At 52.3% G+C, this 23,399-nt stretch overlaps 1 protein-coding gene across 4 annotated transcripts in view; it reads right to left on the bottom strand.

Moving 5' to 3' along the window:
* KCNN3 (potassium calcium-activated channel subfamily N member 3) overlaps nucleotides 1-23,399 on the bottom strand; it is a 172,439-nt gene that overhangs the window by 139,619 nt on the left and 9,421 nt on the right. Inside the window, exon 1 of one of the 4 annotated variants that reach the window (XM_055584118.1) lies at nucleotides 18,602-18,764. The exons of the other annotated variants lie outside the window; for them this stretch is intronic. The gene's annotated coding sequence lies outside the window, so the exon portion shown is untranslated. Of the gene's footprint in view, nucleotides 1-18,601; nucleotides 18,765-23,399 lie in introns of those variants that run through there. 4 annotated transcript variants of the gene reach the window in all.

The raw sequence follows: 23,399 nt of genomic DNA, 5'->3' as shown, positions 1-23,399 counted from the left end.
ATCTTTGTGCTCACTCACAGTCATGTCCAACTCTCTGCGACCCCATGAACTATAGTCTACCAGGCACCTCTGTCCGTGGGATTTTCCAGGCAAGAATATTCAAGTGAGTTCATTCTATCTTTGATATCCATCAAATGAGTAAAAAATCCTTTCTTCCTTCCACAGTTATTGTGAAGACCAAATTGTGATTGTGGAAATGCTCTGCCACCTAAGAGTTCCCAGAAGCTTGAAACTGTCTGCACACACAGTGGCCATATATATGCAGGTTTTCTCGGGGGAGGCCAGTTTATGCCTATTGTCTGGAATAGTTATGGATATGAATAGCAATTATTAATGTCTTGCTCTCAAAAACATCCCTATTTAGTGAATCACATGATTACATACGTAGCACTTGTTGCCACAGGGTCTCAGAGAATTGGGGGCCCCTCCCTGCCGTCCTGCTTCCATGTCTCCCAGCTCCCCCGCCCACCTTGTCGAGTGGCAGCGGCTGGGCTCAGTGCTGCCGTTAGCAGACCCTTGGCCAGGGTCCCTGCTCCCAGGCTCATAGACAGGCATCATTTTTCTAGATCAAAGCAATTATTCGTAGACAGTTTTCAGCAGGGCAGTGCCAGTGTCACGGTGCATGGATTAATTGCAATTATATGTCACTCCTTTCAGGTCTATTCTATCAATTATGGCCAATCTCAGTCATGTGCCTAGCTGCCTTAACCCTCCGTGGCTTGAATTACTAGCACAGAAGAGGCTACAACCATGGAGAAGGCTGAATATCAGAATATATTTGCTACTGAATCATTGTGCCATGGGTTTCAGTTTAGGGCTTCTCCATTTACAAAGCACGTTCTTGCAGTTTCCTGTTGGATCTCCGGGAGATACGGACAGTCACTCCCATCTCACAGATGGGAAAACTGAGGCTCAGAGTATTTAAGCAATTACCCAAGGTCACCCAGCTAGGAAGCCCAATTCTCCTACTAATAACCTTGTGTTGCCAAAACATTGTTTTGTTTAGCAATCAATGAGCATGACCTGCACTGGAGCCCTCCAGAACGTGACCCCTGGGCTTCAGTAGTCTGACCTGGCCTCACGCTGAGGCGTTCGGGACAGCCTCTGCAGGCAGCTGGAGCAGGTCTGCCAAGGAGCCTGTCTGACGAATCACATGCTGCAGGCCCACTCTGCAGACTCACACTGTACCTGAAGCGATTCAAGTGACCTTACCATCAGAAAGAAAAAGAAATGCCAAGAAAAAAATGTCCACACCAGAAAAATATCCAAACACGGAGACCCAGAACCTTCCTTCTTCCACTAGGCAGCGGGAGGAGTTGCTGGAAGATACCTCTTGCTAGCAGGGGAATGGCAGGACGCCCACAGGCCTCAGACACCTAAGGGCATCTCAGCGTTGAAATGGGAGAAGCCAGACAAACACTGCCTTCTACTTCCAGGGTGTGTATTTGGGCTCCTGCCCAAATCTACTCTGCCCCGCACTGGTTACAGCATGCTAGTTCAATGATCTCTAAGACCCCCCCACCCCAACCCCAGTGCAAAGCCCCATTTTACAGATAGGGGAACTGAGGCCCCAAGCTGGAAATGCCTGCCTGTGACCCAGCTTGCCAGCGCCAAGCTGAGAGGGAGCGGGGGGGGGCAGGGCGGGGGCGATTCCCCCTTGCTGGGTTCTTGCTGCCCATGGCCATGAGCTGCCTCAAGGAACTGGAGGGCCATCTGCAGCGTCTCTCGTGGGAAAGTTCTCTGCTTCCTTTCTTCCATATCTCTATTTCTTCTGCCCTCATCTCACTCTCCTCACTCACATTTCTTTCCTCTTGCACTATTTCTATTTCCCTGTTTTCCAGAAACAGGGTTTAAGACTGTCGGCTAGAGTTCTAGGTCTGCATGAAACTCACTGTGCTGGAGCCCCCAGGCTCTCACTGAATGGTCACTCCAGACTCTAGGCTGCTTCATGGCAGGGCCTGGGTCCTATTTGTCTCTCTGTCCTCATTACTTCACACAGGGCTTGGCACATAGTAATGGATGCTCAATAAATACTCAAATGAATGAATGAATGAAAGACCATGTCAAATTCCCTAGCAGAATCAAGCAAAATGATGCCATTGCAGGTTTGATCATTCAGGTAGTAAATAGCACCTAGAAATGGGGGGTGGGGGGATGGAATCTGACTCACTTTTAATTTTCTCATTCCACTAACTAAACAGATATTTATTTGTTTAGAACCCATGGTTTAAACCTTTAAACGTAACAGCTGTGATCAGAGACCTAGGAAAACAGAAACCCCAGCCAAGCTCTTCTCCCAGCTCCTCGCCCTGGAGAAGTTCTAGGACCAGGAGCAATAACCCTGCAAACGTAGTGGAACAAATGATGCTTGTGAGGAAAACCTGTCTTTCCAGCCACAGCAGTTTTCAATTCTCCTGCAGAAGTGGCTCAGGGGTCCCTAGGCAGGAAGATCGAATGCTGGTGCTCCCAAACAACCACTGAGGTTGATGACTTGCTAAGCTTTTAAAACCTCCGTCAGAGCAAAGGGAAAAGATTACACAGGCCAAAGGCACTGACATCTCTCCACGCAGATGTCCTGGCTTCTGGGCGGGGACTCTGAATCAGCTGCCTCTTGTCACTTGGGGCCAGGTGGACGGGCGGCGGGAGGTGGGGGGCAGGCGGGGGAGGTTAGGAGGGAGGAGGGGGGATGGTTAGGCCCAGGGGAATGAATTGCTTCATTGAGGAAACCCAGCTGGGCCCAGGACTGTGAGCCATGGGGAGCCAGGTGGGCTAGGGTGCAGGGAGAGAAGCTGCTCCTGCAAGGGTAGAAAAGGCCAGGCGGCCAGTAAGCTCTGGGGGTCAGGAGGACATGTTCTTCCTGGAGAACTCGCCCCTCTCCCTCCAGCTGCCACCAGCTGCTGAGCATGGTGGGACAGCCAGGAGACATGGGTCGGGCGGCCAGAGCTGGATGGACAAGCCCAGAACAGAAGGTGCAAGAGCCAAAACGAGACAAGGTGTTGGGTGCAGAGAACATCAGGGTTCAGACAGGTCTTGGCGTCTTCTCTTGATGTGAAGAGCTGACTCACTGGAAAAGACCCTGATGTTGGGAAAGATGGAGGGCAGGAGGAGAAGGTGGTGACAGAGGATGAGATGGCTGGATGGCATCACCAACTCAACGGACATGAGTTTGAGCAAGCTCCAGGAGATAGTGAAGGACAGGGAAGCCTGGCGTGCTGCAGTCCATAGGGTCACAAAGAGTCAGACACCACTGAGTGACTGAAAAACAACAACAATATCTTACAAACCAGAACACTGAGGCCAGACCTGCTGAGGTCAATCAGCTGCTAGGTCCAGAACTAGAGTTCAGCTCCCTAGACTCCCTACTCCAGGGCTCCTTTTGCTACACCATATAGATTCCACAGCACTTAATATAAAACACACATTGTGCTGAATGCGAGAAAATATTTCAAATGATATGACTGATAAAGAGTTAAAATACAACATATAGAAACAGTTCATACAACTTAACATCAAAAAAACAATTCTATCAAAAAATGGGCAGAACTGAATAGACGTTTTTCCAAAGAGGAAATGCAGATGGCCAACAGACCCATGAAAAGATGCCCGACATCCCTAATCACCAGGGAAATGCAAATCAAAACCACAACGAGATTTTCATCTCATCCTTGTCAGAATGGCAGAAGGTCTGCAAATAACAAATGTTGGTGAGGATGTGGAGAAAAGGGAAACTCTGTACACTGTTGGCAGGAAAGTGAATTGCTGCAGCCACTGTGAAGAACAGTATGGAGAAGTTTTCTTAAAAAACTAAAAATAGAACTACTATATGACCCAGCAACTCCACTCCTGAGCGTACGTCTGAAAAAAACACTAATTCAGCATAGCATACAATAGCCAAGATATGGTAGCATATCTTGGCTAAGTGTCCATCATCAGATGAATGGATAAAGAACATGTGGCTAAGTGTCCATCATCAGATGAATGGATAAAGAACATGTGGTACGAATATATAATGGAATACTGCTGCTGCTGCTACTGCTAAGTCGCTTCAGTCGTGTCCGACTCTGTGTGACCCTATAGACAGCAGCCCACCAGGCTCCCTTGTCCCTGGGATTCTCCAGGCAAGAACACTGGAGTGGGTTGCCATTTCCTTCTGCAATGCATGAAAATGAAAAGTGAAAGTGAAGTCACTCAGTCGTGTCTGACTCCTAGTGACCCCATGGACTGCAGCCCACCAGGCTCCTCCGTCTATGGGGTTCTCCAGGCAAGAGTACTGGAGTGGGGTGCCATTGCTTTCTCCAACTACTCAGCCATAAAAAAGTGAGACTTCACCATCTGCAGCAATATGGATGGACTTGGAGGATATTATGCTCAGTGAAATAAGTCAGACAGAAAAAAACAAGTACTGTATAATATCACATGTGGAATCTAAAAAAGTACAACTAGTGAATACAGCATAAAAGAAGCAGATTCACAAATATAGAGAACAAACTAGTGGTAACCAGTGGAGAGAGGGAAAAGGGAAGGGCAGTATGGGGAAAGAGGATTAAGTTACAAGCTGCTATGTATAAAATAAGCTACAAAGATACATTGTACAAAGTGGAGGATATAGGCAATATTTTATAATAACTATAACTGAGGCATAACCTTTAAAAATTGTGAATCACTCTATTGCACACCTGTAACTTACATAACATTATACATCAACTATACTTCAATAATAAAATTTTTTTAAAAGAATGACATTTTTTAAAAACACACAAGTTGGGACACACCTCTGCCTAAATCCCTTCTGTGGCTCCCCACAGGCTCTAGGATAGAGATGAACCCCTTAAGCAAGGCACCTGGACTATCTGATCATTGCCTACCTCTCCATCCCATCACACCAGAGACACCAGCCACACTGAGTCTCGAGTTACACTCCAAAATGTTCTGCACTCTCACATCTCTGGGCCTTTGCACACACTTCCTGGACCAGGAGTGACTCTTCCTCTCTCAGCCTGTCTCATTCCTCGTCAACCCAGACCCAAGGGCGCGCTCACTACTCCCACTGCCCCACTCTCCTGAGCCGCCGCCTCCTCTGTGTTCTCTGCTGGACACCAGGCCTCTCTGGGAGACAATCAAAGTGCACTAAGTATCTGCTTACCAGGCTGTGAGCGCTGTGAGTGGGAACCAAGTCTTTTTCATCCTCCAGTTTCTCCCCGACCCCCAGCACCTAGCATAGTGCCCAGTATGTGAGAAAAGCTCCATTAATGTTTGCAGAATTAACTATCAAATTAAGGCGTGAGTGAACCCCTGGGCAGCATTGACAGCGCCTTGTTTATGTTCCTTGTGAAGCTACTTAACTTCCAGAAGGGCCAGCAGCACTCAGAATACTCATTAACCCCCAGCTTTCTCTCTGATCTCCCTTTCTCCCCATGTGGGAGGGTGGTGGGGTCTCATCACAACCAAAAGTCATGTGAGATTGTATCTCTGTGGGGAACACAGCCCCTGAGATCCAGGGGCCCCAAGTGATGCTTCCAGCTGATGCGAACAAAAGTCACTGAAGAGCGATGGCAAAGCAACTGCCCGGTTGCTGAGTTCACTTATCCATGAACTGAGCACGTCAACACGCGGCCACTGCCGTCAAGGACTATGCAATTAGCAGCCCCTGGCAGCAGGACCCAGCTGTGTGGTGCCACCCCCATCCTGGCTGCAAATCTCTGGGTACCTGCCCTGCAGGTGGAATGGATCCCAGAGCCCAAAGGAGCAGTGAGTCCCCAGAAGACCCCTCAGGGGCTCTAAGTGATGTAGCTTGATAAACCATTTGCCTCCCAAGTTCTATTGTCCCTACCCAGAGCATGAACGGCATACTACACCTGGTTTACACCTCCTGAGCACCACCAACTGGCAGGGAAGGAAGGTGCCCGATGTGGAGAGATGACAGGGGGGACCTGACCTGGGGCCAGGGGCAGGGAAATCCACAGAGCGGACAGTCCACACTCAGGTGACCCCAGGGCTGAGCCGGACGCAGAGACTGCTCCACAGGGAGAGTGGCCAGGCTTGAACAGGAGCCCGTTTCTCACCTCCCACGTGGCTGGGGCACACCCAGCCAGGAGAACATCCGATCCTTTCAAAGCAGCCCCTAGTCTCCCCAAAGAGCATCTTGGGGGGCTCTGGTCACCAGTGGAAGCATTTTGAATGGTGGAGCGCAAAGGCATACACAGATGGGAAGAGGTGCCGGGAGCCACATACCAGAGCTGCCTTAATAGCTGCAAATGTCTCCAAGGACATCCAGGTGGGCAGGGAGAGAAGCGGGCAGGCAGAGGCCACCACAAGCCAGAGGGAAGGGTGCCCAGGGAGCCAGGGATTTCTAAGACTCCACCTGGGAACCTGGTAGGCAAGGTGCTGGAAATTGTCCTTCTCCTTCTGGTTTATTTGTCTCTTGTAATTTATCTAGTACTTTCCAAAAGGTCGCAGGGTGGCAATTTCAATATTGTAAAATTTGTAGAGATGCTCTCAAAGAAATGTACAAATTTCACAGGTTTACCCTGGCTTAAAGAGAATCTCTTTTATTAAAAGCGTCTATTCTGAGCGCACTTTGGACAGATTTGGCGACCGATTGGTTAGCGATCCAAAAGGCCGTGTGCTATTAAAAGACTCACTGTGTTTTTTGTGGGTGGTAAAAAGAAATAGAAATCAAAGCCGTGTGCCAAGGTTCGGTTTGTGGATGGAGGAGAGAGTGGTGTGTGTGTGATCACAAAACGCTCCATCGCCTTGCAGCTCCGAAGCAGGAAGCCAGGTAAGAAACGCTGATTAAAAGCAGAAGGGCGCACGTCCTGCGAAGGCTCGCCACCTCCTGAAATTTCACAGGACCCCTTCTCACTTCCCTGTCTCAGCTTCTCATTAGCTAAACTCAATCTTTGTCATTTAGAGGAAAATAAACAGGGAGCCATCGCCTGAGGGGAGAAAAGAGTTCCTATACTGGAGCAAAAACGGCTTCTACAAGCAAACACCTTTTTCCTCAGCCCGAGTCAGAATTCTCTATTTCTCTCCAAATAGCAGAGCCATTTCCTTCCTGTCAGCCCCGGTGATGCACAACTTCCTGTTAGAATAGCTGAGGAATCCAGGGAAATGTGTCTTCCTTCACAGCCTCCACTTCAGGTCTGCTGAGCCTCCAAATGTGCCCAGGAGCAGAGTCAGGGGATCAAGGAAGAGGCCCCTCCCCGACCCTGTCCCCACCGACACCCTCCCCTGAGCCCACCCCCACCCACAGCAGACCACCACATCCAGACTTAAGTGTCCCACATGCCAGCTTCCTGGGCCTCTGTCTCCCAGAGGCCTGTGTGGGGACCAGCCTTTCCATCCTGTAAGTCACCAGGGAGATTCATGGAGGCCGGGTCAGGTACTATCAACCCCCAGCTCCTTCTGGATCCCCTCTCAGGCATCCTAGTCTGATCACGAACTGCCTGGAGACTGTCGGGGAGACAGGGGTCTGCCCCAGGGCTGCAGAGACAGTGACAGGGGGAAGGGAGGGGCTTTTCTAGTAACGAAGGGCCACTGCTAGCCATGCAGGGCCAGCGCTCAGGGCAGACTCAGTATGGAGTAGAAATGAGAACCCTCCTTCTCCCTTAGATCCCACAGTAAATGGAGTAAGAGGCAGGAGATGGAATTAAAAAATAATCACCTCCATTTATCAAGTCTTTCCCACGTGTTTTCATCACCTCTTTTAGTCCTCCTCTCTACGAGGAGTGGTTTCCAACTTTGCAGCCCAGTATCAACTGGGGAGTTTTTGAAACTACCGATTTTCAAAAGCAGTAGTTGGTGACACCCCAAACCAACAAAATCAGAAGGTCAAAAGCTGGAAATCAGATATGGTGAGCTACAGTCCATGGAGTCACTAAGAGTCAGACACGACTGAGCGGCAAAGCATATAGCATTATTTAAAGATCCCCAAGGGTTTCCCTGGTGGCTCAGTGGCAAAAATCCACCTGAGATGCCAGAGACACAGGTTTGATCCCTGGGTCAGGAAGACCCTCTAAAGAAGGAAATAGTATTCTTGCCTGGGAAATCCCATGGACAGAGGAGCCTGGCGGGCTACAATCCATGGGGTCGCAAGAGTTAGATATGACATAGTCACTAAACAACAACAAAGATCCCCAGGTGACTCCAAAATGCAGCAAAGTTTAGGAACCATGAAGTTACTATTACCTCCATTTTCTTTTTTTTTAATTTTAAATTAATGTTTTAATTGAAGAATAATTGCTTAACAGAATGTTGTTGGTTCAGAAACCCCTAATTTCTTAACAAGGGAAATTGACACTCAAAAATATCAATTCCCTTTCTGAACCAAACAAATGGTTCAGAAACCCCCATTTTCTTAATGAGGTAAATTGACACTCAAAAAAATTTATCATATAGCTTATAGGTGACGGAGTCAGGATTCCAGCTCACACCCCTGTGATCCAACACGGAGTCCAGACTTCCTGCAGCAAGTCTTTCAGATCTACCTACCATGTCCTGCTCTCCTGCTCAAGAGTATCCCCCAGCCCCCGGCAGGAGCAAAGATACCAGGGGCAGGCGGGGCTGGAGAGAGCGGGCTGAGTGTGTGTGAGGGACCTCTCAGGGAGTAATGTGATTAGCACGTTCTGCTTCTTCTTCAGCTGACAATTCCACTTAGACTCTCTCCAGAACAAAGCCCTGGCCTAAGAGCATCCCAAGAGGATGGCCAGGTGAGAGGGAAAAACGGCAAGGGTGTACTTGTGTGTGTGCATCACACAGGACGGCGGGTGCTGAGCAGGGCACGCGCAGCCAGGAAAGGGTGGGAGCCCCGGGGAGCCAGTAGGTGAGGGGAGACCTGGGAAGTCCTCAGACCCGAAAACATGGGGTTGATCTGCTTCTTCATCCGCTCAGTAAGAACTGCAAGTACTTGTTTTATCTCCATGGTTCTAGTACTTAACACAAGTCCTGGCCTACAGAGCTAGACACCTAATAAGTATGCTGAACTGAGCTGAACGCCAGCCTTTTTGGGCACCTTCACAGGCTGCTCAGCCTTTTCAAAAGCTAGATACACCTGCTCCTTCCCCAACCAGGGCTGGTCCCTGCAGCCACCATGCAGAACATCCCCCTTACCCAGAACAGGAAGTGTCTGTGCTTTCTGGAAAAGCCAACAGCCCAGCCCCTCCCACCTTTCCACCTCCGCAGCTGGTGCCTACACCCCTTCAGTCTGGGCAGCCCCAGCTGCCCAGGCTTCCCAAGGCAGCACCCACAGGAGCCAGGCCTTAAGTTCCCCCAGCCCCAACCTCAGCCCTCATCAAAGCTGAAGTCAAAGATTAGCAAGGGCTCGGGGCGGGCGGAGGGAAAAGCAGAAGATGGAGCCCGCTTGACAGCCAGGGGACGAAACCCTTCCAAGCAATGATCAGAAACCAAGGAGGCCAGGTGAGCTCTCCTCTCCAGACGCCTCCTCACCCTCACTTCCCAGAGAGCCGGAAAAAAAGGCACTTGGCAGCGGTTACAAATCCAGACGGCACTTAACGAAGTCCATGACCTCTGAGAGACAGAACAGTTTGGAGAAATAATGACCCGGGGGACTTCCCGGGGAAAGCTGTCTATACACGGAGGGGCTGCTGTGAGATTTAATGAAGCCAGTTCCACATGAGAGGGGACCACAGGGTGGTGTGCCCCTGCCTCGGTGACACCCCTGTGAAGGCGAGGGACGGCTGTGCAGCCAGGCGGGAGAGCGACAGACGCAGGGCCAGCGGGGGAAGGCTGAGGAACAGTCACCCTCTGGGGAAGGAGGAGAGAACGGTGTCCCCCGCTACACACAGATCTCACTGGTGCCTTCACCCCACCCTCTCGCCTCCCCAGCCCTCCTCCAGCCCCTCCATTATGCAAATCAAGTGACTACACAGATTTGCATAATTCCTGCGTTATTAGTATGTGCTCTTGTCAGGCTTTCAGACTTTATAAAGCAATTTTGCCATCTTTAATGGAGTGTGAGAGTCAAGGGGAGAGATATTTTTCTGTCCTTTTCTTACTAAACATGAAAACAGTCTCTAAATCTTAAGTTGGGGAGAGCGTCAGTGAGAGAAATGAGTGACCCCCAAATGGACACATGAGCAAACACGTTGTTGACACTTTGACCCAGAGGGGATGAAAGGCATGGGTGCCGGGTGCTGTACGGATCACCTGTCCCATCAGCCACGGCTCTTGCCCAGACCATGACGTGCTCTGGTCCAGTGACTGCAGACTCTGTTGTTATTAGGTCATTTGGGAGCCCTGGGTGACTCAATAACAACAAAACCCCCACTCTGCACCTGCGTCGCTGTCTTACATTTCACGCAGTACCTTCACTCCCCTCTCTCACTCAGTCCCCACAATACATGTGTCAGATTGGAAATGCCACATTTCAGTCCCATTTCAGAGATGAAGGACCCAGAGAAGTAAAATTCACTCACCTAAAAGCAAACATAGGCTGTCTTTCCACCGTACCAGGGAGGGCAAATACCTTACCATTTGCCACCTTGCCATCCTTCCTTGCCCGGTTAAGACATCACGAATCAATCACAGGACCCTTCCCACCAAGCTCAGACTGCACCTCAGGATCCTCCTCAACACAGCCCTTCTGGCATCCGGGACCAACCGTTCAGAGTCAACACCCAGATTACACCTGTTTGCTGTCCCTACACTACCTCCTGCCCACTCCTCAACACCCAGGCAGCACTGTGATGGTGCCATGCGTTTCTGGGAAATGCCTGTGGGCTAGGCTTAGCTTGGTTGCTCAGCCCCACAAGCCCCAGAGAGCCACACGTCAGTCCACTCACGGCTTCCAAACAGGCTCCAGTTGGAACCAGATGCACCTGCTTTGGGAAGCAGATCCAAAAGAGGGACGCTCATGCCCCCAAGTCCCAAAGGTCTCTGCTCTCCTCACTGCAGGGGCCCCACCAACTCAGGACCACAGAGGCCCATCTGGAGGAACACACATCTGCTTCAGATGCAGCAGGGGCCGGAGGTATCTGGTTCCAAAACAGAGCAGGGCCTTGCCGATCTCTCAGAAGGGGTTCAGGGAGAAAGGCGGCCAAGCCCTGCCAGACCTCAATCACATACACCCTGTGCCTCAGCCAGCCCCAGGGACAAGCTTTCCCCCCTTGAACGTCCACTGAGCCTCCGCAGTCTGGAGAGATGCTCCCACAATCCTTCCCCATGGGCCCCTCCCTCAACCCTGCAAGGAAACCTGTTCAATCATGGTCATTAAACCCTAAAAGCGCTCATTTTTGACTCTCATGCACATCCTTGTTCTGCCAGGTGGAGAACTGTGAATCCCAGTGTGTCTCCTGCCTTCTCCAAACCCCTCCAGCTCCCCCAGCCCCCAGGGCAGCTCCGACTCCTCCCCTCCCCAGTTAAAGGACCAGTCCCTCCTTGGAGGACGGGCAGCAGCTCGCCAGTCCCACAGAGTGGGATGGCACAGCACCCACACCAGCTAGCACCAGCCGCCCTGGCTGGGAGCCTTTCCTTCTGGAACCCACGGGACTCAGCACTGGCCTCCTGCTGGGCCCAAGGGAGATGGAACACACCCTCTCCGTGCCCACAACCAAAGGGCCTGGACAATGCCTCCCCAGCCTGAGCTCGCAGCGGGCACCTCCACTGCCCACATCTCCCCACCCGCTTCTCCTCTCACTTCCTGGCGAGGTCTCCTGGGCCCCAAATCCACGCTGCCACTGCCACCATAAATGCCATACTCCCCAGATCACCTCTGCTTCCCCACCAGGGCTCCGTGAGCTCCTCTCCTGTCACTGACAGCTCTGAGGCTCTTTTCTGGAGGACCACTAGGCAGGGCGTACCAGGGGGGTGGCAGGGGGAAGGGGGGAACAGCCTCTGGCCCTAGAAGGGGAGGAGCTGATCACCAACCTTATTAAGAGCACACGCGCGGTGGTAATAAAATGACTTCTAGTTGGTTTTATTTATTCTTATTTTTTTACATTCTCCACACAGCATACCCCCTCATCGTGGGCACAGGAGCAGATGGCTCTCCTGCAGTCCCTCCCAGGCCGTGGTCCGCCACTGCCCTAAGGTGGCTGCAGCCACTGTCTACAGAGCTGGCTCACATTTCAGAAGAGGAATCCATGACCTGCAGCTGGGGCAGCAAGAACACTCACCTTCAGAAGGCCGCCTGCTCTCTGCACTGCCCCAGCTGGGGAAATAAAGGCATTTGGGGAGCACGCTTTGGGGGCAACTTTGGCCTAAATGCCTACCATGCTTCCTGAAGGAGGAATGCACACTCCTGGGTGATCTACATGCTTCCTTGGTGCAATTTATCCCTATAGATCCATCGCCACGTGGTGAGGTGGGCAGAGGGTGGCCCCCAAGCCCAACCTCCTGTCCCTACCACCCACACATGGCAGTAATGAGAAAGACATCCCAGAAGCTAGTGGCAAAGCCAGGAGTTGAGCTGGGATCGAGCCCACCCCCTCGCTATCCACCCTACTCCCTGGCCTCTCCTCAGGGCCACCCCTCAACATCCCTTCCTGCCTCCTGCACAGGCTTGCCTTCATTCGTTCACCAAATGTTTGCTGAGAGCTCCAACGAGCCAGGCACCGCGGGAGGTTTCCCCAGACCTCAGTTCACGGATCCTCCCACAATCACCCCCACATCATGGATGAGGACACTGACACCCCCACCCTGAGAGCCCACATTGCCCAGGTCACCCTGACAGGGAAGAGCCAGGGCAGGTATCAGATCACTGATCCCAAACGCAGGGCTCCTCCTCTCTGGAGCCTGCACTGGGCCAAGACCCAGCGGGACCCTGGGCAGAGGTGGAGCCAGTCTCTGGGAGGGAGGCGCTGAGGACCAAGGCCAGGCTGACCCAGCTCCTGAGCCTCCTACTGGGACCACCTACATGACTCTGGGGTTCTGAAAAGCTGATTCCAAGCCAACTAATAAGGGTAGTTCCTGTGAACCCCACAGTTGGAAGACCCCCAGCATCACCCAATTCCTGCAGGATACCCTCCTGGGATGCCCCCCGGACCAACCCTCCAGAGGCGACACCCTCAAGACAGAACTCACCGTGTCAACCACTTCCCAGGACTCCATCTCCATCACAGGCCACAGGGCCCTGCTCTCCCCGCCCCGTCACAGTCTGTCACCGTGTCTTGTAAATTGAAATCGTGGCCATGTACTGAGCTAAGAACTTTACACCTGCGTCCTTATTAATCCTCTCTCACAACACCCCGGGGGCTGAGCACCGTGACCCCCATTTCACACTTGCACAGGCTGAAGTTCAGGGAGACCGGGCAGCTTGCCCACGAGCGCAGCCTGTCAGCACCCGCACTGTGATGTGAGCCCAAGCAGAGCTGGCCGCGGCCCGCTGCCGTGATTCCTCCCCTGTCTTTGAAAACGAGCAGGAAGAGGGTGTGTTCCATCTCCCTTGGGCTTGGCAGGAGGCCAGGGCTGAGCCCCATGGGCTCCAGAAGGAAAGCCCCCCGGCCAGGGTGGCTGGTGTGGGCACTGTGCCACCCCGCCCCCTGGGACTGGCACTCTGCTTCAAGGCTCACGGCTTCCCATCCTCCAAGAAGGCGCTGGTTTTGAGCAGAGCGGTAAGGGGAACAGGGCCCAGTGCTCACCGTGACCTCACACACAACATCCAGGGTGGAGAAATGCGAAGCTGCCCTGGTGGCTCAGATGGTAAGAATCTGCCTGCAAGGAGGGCAACCTGGGTTCAATCCCTGGGTTGGGAAGATCCCCTGGAGAAGAAATGGCAACCCACTCCAGTATTCTTGCCTGGAGAATCCCATGGACAGAGGAGCCTGGCGGGCTACAGTCTGTGGGGTTCCAGAGAGTTGGACACGACTGAGCGACTGACACTAAGGATACTACGTGAACACACTCGGCCTCCAAAAAGCCCTGCCTCCTCCCCATCTTTGCCTTCAGCCTGGTTCAAGCCCTCACCTCCTCTTCTGTAGAAGTACTGCAATAACCTTCTAACCAGCCTCCCAGTTTCAAGCTTCCTCCTTTTAGAAACAACCCATCCTCTGCTGGGGCTTGATCATGCCCCCTCTCTGCTCAGACCCCTTCCATGGCTCCCCGTGCCTTCAGAGAGAAGTGCAGCCTCTTTGGCCTGGTGCTCGGCCTGGTGTGTGAGCCCCATGGGCAGCTTCCACGCCCCTCTCCAGTGTTCTCTTCCCAGCACTTCCAGGAAAACCGACCTCCTTTGTCCCTCCCTAAGAACACCGGGCACGCTCCCACTTTGGGCCTCTGCCCATACTGTGCCATCAGCTCGGAACACTCTTTCCCTTTTGCCTCATGAAGCCCTCCCTATGTATGAAGCGTGCGCCCCCACTTCCTGTAAGACACGCCCAGATGTGAGGGGCCCCTGGCCCTCAATGTAAAGCCCCAGCTTATCAGAGCACTTGTCACACTCTGCCGCTCCTCAGAGTCGTGGCGGCCTGGCCACCCAGCCACCCGCCCCAAGCACATTCTGTCCATCTCTTTGTCCCCCAGCATTTCTGGGGCCTATGCTTGGCACAGAACGGGCCTCGGGGAAAGTCTGCCAGAACACCCTCAGAGATTCCACTCATCAATGTGGACCCTCCCCGTCAGCAGGGCCTGTCTTCCCCTGCAGTCCGTCTTGAGCTCAGAACAGTCTTCCAAGGGGGCGACCAGGGGATCCTGGCCCACTCACCCCAAAGGGATTCTAGCCATGCCCAGGCTGGCACACTCAGCTGACTCTCCCCTGCCAGGGAATCTGCCACTCAAGCAGCTCTGTCTCCCACTCACACGGCACAGAGACAATAACCCTGCATCTCCCTGCAGATTCCATCTTCCCAATTCCTCCACCTGTTCGGGAACACACAAATCAAGAAGCAAGATGGAGCGGGCCTTGCGGGAACAGCCACATGGCCCTTTAGGGGCAGAGAGGCACTCCTGGACTCCCCTCTCCTCAAGGCCCGCCCACGGAAAGGCAAATGTGGAAAGGTTCCAATCCTGGTGCCCTCGTTTGCCAGCACAGCCCAGCTGATGGAGCGCCTTCCCCATACAGGCTCCCACGGGGTCCACCCCACAGCCCCCCGCTGTGGAGATACCCCCCCCCCCCTTCCCCAGCCCAATTACACGTGAGGCTTGCAAGGGCGAAGGACATGGAGACAAACAGAAGGACACACGCCACCGAGTCGGGCCTTGAACTCAGGTCTTCCGAGTCCTGGTCCAGAGCCCTGCATGACACAGGGCTGCCCCTGAGAAAAGGGTGTGGGGAGGGAGGGGCTGGAGTGGCAGGCTCCAGCTGATAAAGCAGTCTCATCCATTTGCTCATGCCTCCTCACAAGAAGCCTGTGCGAATGAATCATCTGCAGCAGGGGTTCCCCGCCCCGTTGCTCCTGACACTGGGGCCGGGTAATTCTTTGTTGCGGGGACTGCCCTGGGTGTTGTAGGATGTTTACCAGCATCCCTGGCCTCTACCCATGAGACGTCTGTAACAGCCTTCCCCTCGACATGATGACCAAAAACGTCTGCAGATGCGGCCAAATATTCCTCTGGGGAGCAAAGCCACCCCACTCAGCAGCTTCGAGCCAAAGACACAGAGTGAGGTCCCAACCTCATGGAGGGAGGAGGCGCCCCGCTCCTTGTCCTCACTCTCTCCCATTCAGACAGGCACTTCCTTCTCTCTCACTCACTCTCAGTGCTAACTGGGCATCCTCACTCCAACACCACTACCCTCTGCACCACCTCCCTCCATTCCAAGCGCAGAGCTGGCCCCTCCACAGGCAATTCTTACATCCCTGGAAGGAAGAGGAGAATAAACATTTACTAAGTGTCAATATTTACTAAGTGTCACATCTCAGCACTAAAGTCATTCATTAACATCACTTGACAAAACTGCCCAGGCAGGCATCATCATCCCCATTCAACAGATGCACTAACGGACTCAAAGATCAAATCACTGAAGTTTCACCGAATAATGGTCAGTCTCTGGATTTGGACCCAAGTCAAAAGACCCAGGCCCCGCAGGCCTGGGCTGCCAGAATGGAGTGGCCTCTGTCCACAGGTCCCAGGACCCTCACTCTCCAGGCCCAGGTGCAGGGCTGGACACCAGAAGGATTGGGAGAAGCCCTTGCAAGTCACTCTCGCCCCCTTTCCCAACTCTCCTCCCAGCTGGAAAAGCAACAGGTGTGACTGAACTGGCACAGTCCCTAAGAGCCCTTGGCACTCAGCGGCACGGCTGGTGAATGTGAGGCTGGGGGTCCCCAGAGGCCAGGCCCCTCCTCCTCCTCCCTGGCTGAGAGACCTGGAGTGTCACCCCTCTCCACCCCTGGTTAATCCCTTCTCCCACATTCCTGCAGAGTTAAAGTGCTGGGAAATTAGGAATGCGTGGCTTCAGAGTCTTGTATTGTTTTAGTAACTTCCCATAAAATTGGCCTTCCCAGCATGCTGGGAGAGCTCTTGACCGTGTATGACTCTTTTTTATTCATCACACTGTTCTGGGATCAGCCAGGAGCAGGGAGATGTGACCTTGAAATATGACTCTGACTCAGAAGACCCTAGCAACTTCCAGTGACCTTCAGGAAGTAAGCATTGATGGTGCTGGAGGCATGGAGAATTTATTTGAATGTTTTTAAAATGCAGCTGTGCCACGAACTGCCCCTGGGAATGGGAGGGGAGTCATCGTCATGGTGCAGCAGCAGACTTTCACGTCCCAGGCCTCCGACCTCCCACAACCTCAGGGCCCATGCTATCCACAGTATATTGAAACTGATACATCTCAAATCTAACAAGTCCAATCCCCACCTCCCATCTTCTCCCCCAAACTGCTTCTCTCACAGTCTTCTCCATTCTGATTAATGGAAATTCCATCCTTATATATTGCTGTTCAGTTGCTAAAAGTCATGTCCGACTCTTTGCGACCCCATGGACTGCAGCATGAAAGTCTGCTCTGTCCTCCACTATCTCCTGGAGTTGGCTCAAATTCATGTCTGTTGAGTCTTGGGCCAAAATCTTGGCCTCATCCTTGACCTTCCCTTTCTCCACCACCTCCGTCTCTATCACACCCCTGCATCCAGTTCATCAGGAAAGCCTTCCTTCCAAAAATGCCCAGGAGTTAACCACTTCTCACCATCTCACTGCTACTGCCTGGTTCTGAAGCACCACCACCCCTCATCTGGACTGTGACCGCAGCTTCTTACCTGGGTACCTTTGCCCCCACCCCCTCATCTGTTCCCATCACTGCAGCCAGAGCCACCCTATTACATGTAAGTCAGAGTCTGTTACTTCTCCACTCAAAGCCCTCCATCTGCTCCCATTTAACCCAGGTGGAAGTCAAACTCCTCACCATGGCCTGCAAAGCCCTGCAGTCAGACCCGCCTCCTCTCTGACCTCACTCCCTTCAAGCTTCTTCCACGTCCCCATCACTCCCCAGCTCAGCCTCACTGCACAAAACCCGCGCTGTCTAACACAGCAGCAAGTGGGTACGTGGCCACTGCGACCCTGCAATGTGGGGAGTGCAGAAGAACTTACTGTATTTCATTTTCAATAACATATTTTAAAAATGACACTCTATTCATCTATTGGAAAACTTTTAAATATATTTGCTGCAATCTGAGTCTGTGAGTCTACTTTTCTAACTGTAAATTTTATGAACTCTGAATACAGATCAGGTGTTTCCAGTGAAAATTTCATGTCCAGTTGAAATGTGCCGTAAGATACACCACACTCCAGATTTCAGAGACTCAGCAGGAAGAACAGAATCTAAACTACCTCAGTCATCTTCTGCATTGATGACACGTTGAAATGGTAACACTTCTTACTACATTGGGATAAACAGAAAATACCATTAGCATTAATTTCACATTTCTCTTTTTCCATGCTCTAATATAGCGACTGGACAATCTGAAACTCCAGATGTGGCTTGTATTATATTAGTACTGGTCAGAGCTGCTCAGACCACGTCAGGCAGACTGCTGACCCAGTGCCTCCAAACTGCTCTTTCCTACTCCCCCAGGGCTCTCTCCCTCACCTCCTAAAGATCTCCCATCAATTGTCACCTTCTCAGTGAGACCGTCCAATGTATTTAAGATTACAAGTCGTTCAGAACGCCCAGCCCTCCCATCTCAGCTTTCTTTTTCTTCACATCACTTATTGCCATCTAACATATAGTATAATTAACATATAGTGTATTGTCAGTTCCAGAGGCCAGGGTTTTTATCTCCTTGGCCTCTTTCTACTATAGCTGTGGTACCTAGAACAACCCTGGCACAATTATTAAAGTGTTCAATAACTATTTACTGAATGAATAAAGTTATTTATTTTTCTCCCTGGGCTCCCTACTCGGCTAGAAATTTCTAAAGGGCGGTGCAAGGCACACAGGAGGTGCTTGACATGTGACTGGGGAAACAGAGGCAGCTCAGCTGAGTCACACACTGAAGACAAAAGCCAGAAGCAAAGATCCTTGAACCGGACCTTGTGTCTCCTGCCCACTGCCGCGCAGGCCGCTCTCCCCACACCTCCAAGAAAGCCGCCCATCAGCCCCACACTCCAGAGGAAGGTACATTGCCTTTCCTTCCTATCGATTTTTATTCTCCCAGTGAGAAGACAAATCTGTTTCCCCTCCGCCAGAAGGCCTTGAGCCACGGCTACTTACATTATAGTAATTAAATCCCTGCTGCTAGGAGGGTTCAGGAGCCGAACAGGCCTCATGCCAAGGGCTGGCCTGCAGGGAGGAGGCAGCAGGCAGGGAGGCCAGCCAGAAGGGTCTGTCTCTCAGCCGACTCCTGATAGTGAGAAAATCCACTGAGCCACAATGCCTTCGCAGGTTTTCACTCCTCGCTAGGCAGATAAAACCTCCCCAGCACACGTCCCCCACCCCTAAAACACACCCGTGAGCAGCCAAGCACCGCTCCACTCAGGGCATCACAGCTTTCTTCCCCTTCACTCCTTAATTCCATCTGGTCCTCATGATCCTCCTCCCTTAAGTGGCCAAATGAAAAATTATCATCAACCTCACTTCTCCCATTTTCCAGATGACAAAACAGAGGCCCAGAAACCAAGTTTTAAGTTTTCTCCCTCCTAGTCCAGGACCTTTCTCTTCACCCACAGGCTTCACTGGTGCTCAGCAAGGGCCAAAATCCATGTCACATGCTTTACATACAGTGGTGCCTCATTGAATCCTCACAACTGCCCCCAGAAATAGGGTTAAGCTGAACCTCCAAGGAGAGAGAATCAAAGCACTGGATCAACTTGCCCAAAGCCACACAGGCAGTAGGAAGTTCAAACGCAGATCTGTCATATGAAAGCCTGCTCTCCTAACACCAGGCTATGCTGCTACAGAGAAGAAGCAGGGGGTGACTGGGAGCCAGATACAAGCAAAGATGAGAGAGTGAGGTGAGACGGACCTGCGGGAAGAGAGGGCAGGGAAACAGGCAGAAGGAATGGGAGACTCAGTCTCAGCTTTATGGGTCAAATCGAGGACCCAAATGTGTGTAGTCTTGTCTCCTACAAAACTCCCACCATACCTGTCATGGCTTGTTCACCACCTGCCTCCCCCACCAGCCTGGAGCTCCATGGCTTAAGTGCTGAACTCCCAGAGCCAGCCTGGCACCTGTCAACCCTTATGAGTCAAGTTACTCACAAAAGACCAAGGGCCGGTGAAGCTGGGGCGGGGGTGGTCCTGGGATAAAGTGGGAGCGGGACCAACGGTGGGGGAGATGGGGTAGGGGGCAGGGGTCACTGGACTGTTCATGGAATGGGTCCAGAGAGATGCCTGCTGGCCAGACCAGCCACAGATGGTCCAGCCAGGAAGGGTCACAAGGCCAGGGATTCTATCTAGTCCTCTGGGTTTTGGAGACTAAGTCTGTGTTTGGAGTTTTCAGGTTGTACAATGAGAAAATTAACGATAAAAACCAGCTGGCATTGCCTCAGCCCTTTACCATGAGTTTGGCACTGGGTCTCATCTCATTGGCTCCTCTTGGCCCACATCATCATCCCTATTCACTGATCTGAAGACTGAGGTTCACAGAGGTCAACTTTGTCACCTAGGTCGCACAGCCGGGAAGCTGCAGAGCTGGTACAAGAACACCAAGGCACGACTGTTGACTGCTCAGCTGACCCCTCCAGAGCCCGCAGGGGCTGTCCTCAGCCCCAGAGCCCAGTCTTCCCTGTCAACGTGCCTAGGCCTCTTGAAGGTTCAATAGACCCCTGTGTCCAAGCTGACACCCTCCCCTTCTCTCTCCTCCCCTCCACCCCTTCCTCCAGAGCTCAAATCATCCACTGAGGCTCCGAGGAGGCTGGAAAGACAGTGACAGTGGGCAAGGGAGGAGAGAACAAGAATGGCTTTTTGGCTTGAAAGAGCCCCAGGCCAGGAGGTGATCTGCAAAAACATGTCTGCCACACAAGGCATGCGTTTTGCCGCTTTGGGGTTCGAGCTCCAAGACCACCACTTCCTGGCTATAAGATCCTGAGCAAGTCACCAACCTCTCTGGGCCTTGGGTCAGTCATCTGTAAAACAAGGATTGTTGTGAGGATTAGATGAGTAGGCCCTGATATATGTTCATTGTCCTCTCCTCCTCCATCTGCTCCTTTTTACACTCCTGACTAAGAGTGTTGCTTTGGAGTCATTTTTATGAAAGGGGAAAGAAGTTTCCATTTTGTAAAAGCGGGGCATTCTGCTGAGCTGCTGAGAACAGATGCATTATAGATGGTCCCCTCCACCCTCGAGGAAACCCTCATGACTCAAGCTCCATCCTGGACTTGCTCTCCACTCACATCAATTTCATTTCACTCTTGAGGGATCTCTCCATAGCTGGCACACAGTCTTGTACCAAAATGTCCTCCCACCCAGCTCAGCATCATTAGCCCCTCAGGAGCAGGGGAGAGCGCCTTGACAGAGCTGAATGCTCAGTCCAGCCCAGAGCAGGAAGGGTAGGGAGTCATGGGCCCAACTCCAAAGTGTTTCTACAATCCCATGGCCCCTGAACTCTCAAAAGAAACAGCATGGCAAAGCTTGCCATGGAGCAGTGTGGACAAAAGAGCCCCCGGTAGCCAGGTCTGTGCCAAGTTGAATCCTCCACCTCCACCCTCAGCAAAAGGAATTATAATCCCTCTTTCCAGATAAAGAGAGCACTGCTCAAGTTCACACAGTTCAATAGCACATGACCAGGATTTGAATCCAGGTCTGTGTTGAAAGTCTAAACCCTTCTAGAAAGAGAATGCAGAGAGCAACACGTTTCATTGAGGAGTCACCCCTATAGCTGAGTTGAATCCTTAAGGGCATAGACCTTTGCTCTCCTGGAAACTAGAACAGGACCTGCCATATAGCAGGTGTTCAGTGGGACTAAACCGCAGAACTCCTGGATTCCACTCACAATGCTGAGTGGCCTCAGACAAGTTACGTGACTTCTCTGGGCCTTGGGGTCCTGTAAAGAGGAGGATGGTCTCTGCCCTTTCCTCACAGAGGTGGGAGGCCTGTAGAGGGGCCATGGCATGCAGGCTGGCACACCTGGTGGGTCCATGGAGCTTGGCCCTTCAGGGAGCTATGGTACCACACCAGCTCAGATACGCCAGCAGCTGTCCCCAGAGGAGGCCTCTCCGGGTCAACCCGTCAATGCCATCCAGCTCTGAGCCCCTCCACAGGCAGTAACTCAACCCACAGCAACGTGCCCAGCTGAAGCCCTCGTCCTGGAGGAAGGTGACATCACCTCTGTCCGTGGCTCTGGGCATCCCCACTTGTGGGAGCTATTTGGGGACCGGCTGAGCAAGCCAACATTCTCCCCGATGGAAGCCAGAAGACAGAGAAAATGGCTAAGCCCCAATTTGTTAAAATCAGAAATCTTCTTAAAAGGGAGAAAAGGCTGTGCAAAAATCCCTGCTGGTGGAACCTTGCGAGGATGCAGGCAGGTGCCAACTCAGGCAGAGGCGCTAGGAAGAACTGCCATTTGTTGGCAGCTCGGGGTGTGCCAGCCACTGGGCTGGCCACTTACCCAACCATTATCACGTTTAGTTCTCATTGGCTGGCGAACGCCACTCTCTCCATTTACAGATGGGGAAACTGAGGCTCAGAGACTTTGAGTCATTGACCTTATGGCCAACCAGCAGCAAGGAACTGGGCCAGCATAAGCTCCCAGTTCAGTCTCTCCCCAGCTGCCCACAATCAGCCAGATCACCTGCCTCCTCCCCTTCCTTGTCTGCTAGGGGGCCCTGGCCAAGACCCCCAGCTTCCTGGGCTTTTCCATTTATCAGCTCAAGCTAAACACCAGTGATTCCTGAAGATGCTGGCTGGCCGGTCTGGTGCTCATGAACCCTGAGGGGCAGGTACCAGCCCATTCAGCTACTAGGGGAGCGTCCCGTAAGACAGTTTCCTGTTCACTTGACACTGAGCACAATGCCTGTCCTTTAAGAAAAATGCCCAACGCGCCTCAAAAATAACAGATGCCAATTTGCATATTATTTCACACATCATTTGCATGTTGTTCATTTAGTGTTAACACGGCTCTGCTCAGAATACAACTCTGGTTACCTTGCGACCAGGCCTATTGAAAAAAAAATGGCTTTCATGCAGGGCGAGCCCCAATCCCCTGGTACATCCCTCCCTGACCCAGCTGCTCTTTCTGCTCCTTGACGCCTGGGTGGGAGAGTTACCACCTGCCAGAGCAGAAAGGGGGCTTCCCAGGTGGGGCTAGTGGTAAAGAACCCACGTCCCAATGCAAGAGACGTAAGACACGCAGGTTTGATCCCTGGTTCGGGAAGATCCTCTGGAGGAAGGCATGGCAACCCACTCCAGTATTCTTGCCTAGAGAATCCCATGGACAGAGGAGCCTAGCGGGCTACAGTCCATAGAGTCGTAAAGAGTCAGACATGACTGAAGTGATTTAGCACGCATGCAGAGCAGAAAGGGTAGAGAGAACTTTTTTTAGGGAGATTGATTCACAAGTCCCTACGACCTTTTGAATTCAAGAAGGTACCCCATTGCAAGTGTTGAAGGAAAAAAAGCTATGTTCCCTTGAAGACACATCAGGAAAGCCTTTCTTTTCTTGCCCAGCTCTATTCCAGGAAAGCTTCCTGGCTGGCCCTCTCCCTGTCACCCCATGCTCTCAGCCTCATTCTGCCTGGTCATCGTGTGTCCCCCTGACCTTCCTCCGGGCCTCTCAGCCTCTGGCCTGGCTCCCTGGGCTTATTTTTGATCTCTCTCCACCTGTCCGGTTTGCAGGTCCACACCCAACGAGTTGTGCCCAGGCCACAGACTGCTGACGCTGAGTGTAGAGTAACTGGGTCCCATGAGGGTAGAAGGCTCCAGAAGCCCAAGCCAGGCCACAGCCGCAGCCCCACCTTCCAGGGGACAGCCTGCTTCCCTCTTCTACAGACTTACCCACAGGGATCCAGTCAGAAACAGGACGCAAGGTGAAGCCATTTGATTTCAGGAGAAGGCAGCATTTCCACATGTGTTC

Source organism: Bubalus kerabau, chromosome 6, assembly GCF_029407905.1.
Source record: "Bubalus kerabau isolate K-KA32 ecotype Philippines breed swamp buffalo chromosome 6, PCC_UOA_SB_1v2, whole genome shotgun sequence".
Lineage (NCBI taxonomy): Eukaryota > Metazoa > Chordata > Mammalia > Artiodactyla > Bovidae > Bubalus > Bubalus kerabau.
The sequence above is the reverse complement of the archived record's forward strand: the minus strand, read 5'-3'. Positions and strand labels throughout refer to the sequence as shown.